We start from the raw sequence: 1,544 nt of genomic DNA on the forward strand, positions 1-1,544 counted from the left end.
CAAACACCTGTAGATGCCAGGGTGGACGCCGGTGGAGCGTGTTGGTTCCGAAGCCCTGGCCCCCAGGTAGTTATTCAAACCCGAGTCGGGGTTGACCGCGTTAACGCTTGTTGTCCTGCATTTAGCACAGGTGCAAGTGAAGGAAAATGTGTGCCATGGATCGACGCCGAGTTATCGGTTATCAGCCACATGGATTCAGAATCAGCCAACAGCCTGCATTAAAAAGAAACCGGTGCCGACTCATATCAGAAACGGTTTAACTCTGTTTACACTAATTTTGCTGGCAGTTGCGTAGGTGTGAGCTGATCTTGTGCCATGTAATCACTGCACAGGAATAATCCTTTCTAAATGATGGGCTCCCATCCAGAGCCCCCGCCCGCGCGTAGTGACACGAGGCCACTTGGGGATGCGCTTGCTTGGCTGCCGGTGCTGGGGGCAATTCCTGCAGAGCAGCCGATAGGAGCAGGGCCTCTCAATCAGAAGAGCGGCTCTGCGGAGAACAGGAGCTCAAAATGCTCCTGGTTTTCCTGTTATCTTCCTTTCTTGCCTCAAATTTTCTGGTGGGAATTTGACTACAGCGTGTCACGCTCATGTTTGCAGCGATTCTGCAAGCACTCTGACCGCACTGCCCGATGCGGGACAGCCTAGCAAAAACGTGTATGTGCCGGAGCAAGGGACTTCTGAATGCGAACTGGCTGCCCAGAATGTAACTGCAGAGCCCTGAAGAAATGTGACTTTTTCTTGCAGGTTACATAGATCAGATAATAATCAACTATGCAATAATTAACTATGCAAGCACGACTAATACATAAATAGAAAAAGGCGTTTTTGGTTCAGGTGGCAGGTTTATAGCGTATGTCTAATGACAGGGAGAACAATGGCCAGCGAGTTAACGCAGCTGACCTAGTGCTCTAAGCCAATTTCAGGCCGGACTGCTATCGCATGTTGCTGAGTGTTCAGCAAATATTAAATCAACGGTGCAGAGCAGGCTGGGTCACGGCCAGGCACGGCTGCTGGTGCTGCTGCGCTCCGGGGCTGCTGCGGGGAGGGCCCCTTCAGGGGGTCGGTCCCTTCAGGGGGTCCCCCCGGGCCCGCTGGGCCCCTGCTGCTCCCTTCCCTGCGGCCCCGCTGCCGGGGGTCTCCCGCTGTGCCGGGGGGTGAGGGAGGGGGGTGACCCGCCCTCCCCAGAGCGCCCCGGGGGGTCACCCCCTGCGAGGGGGTGCCAGGAGGAACCATCATTCTGAGAGGCGAGCCGGGTGGGCCACCCGCCCCCCCGGGGAAGCGAGCCGGGGTGGTGACCCACTGCCCCGGGAGGGGATCCGGCGAGGGGGACCCCCCCGCCGCCGGGGCTGCCCCGGCTGCAGCGCCCGCCGCCCCCCGCGGGGTCCCCGCTGCGGCGGGGGGTGCGGCGGGGCCGGGGCCTGCCGGCGGCGGGCGGGGGCGGGCGTGCCCGCGGCGGGGGCGGCCGCGCTCCTCCCCCGTGGGCGGTGGCGGGGCCGGGGCGATTTTAGGCGGCGGCGGCGGCGGGGCCGGGCCGTGCCGCG

Source organism: Pelecanus crispus, chromosome 13 (genome assembly GCF_030463565.1).
Source record: "Pelecanus crispus isolate bPelCri1 chromosome 13, bPelCri1.pri, whole genome shotgun sequence".
Lineage (NCBI taxonomy): Eukaryota > Metazoa > Chordata > Aves > Pelecaniformes > Pelecanidae > Pelecanus > Pelecanus crispus.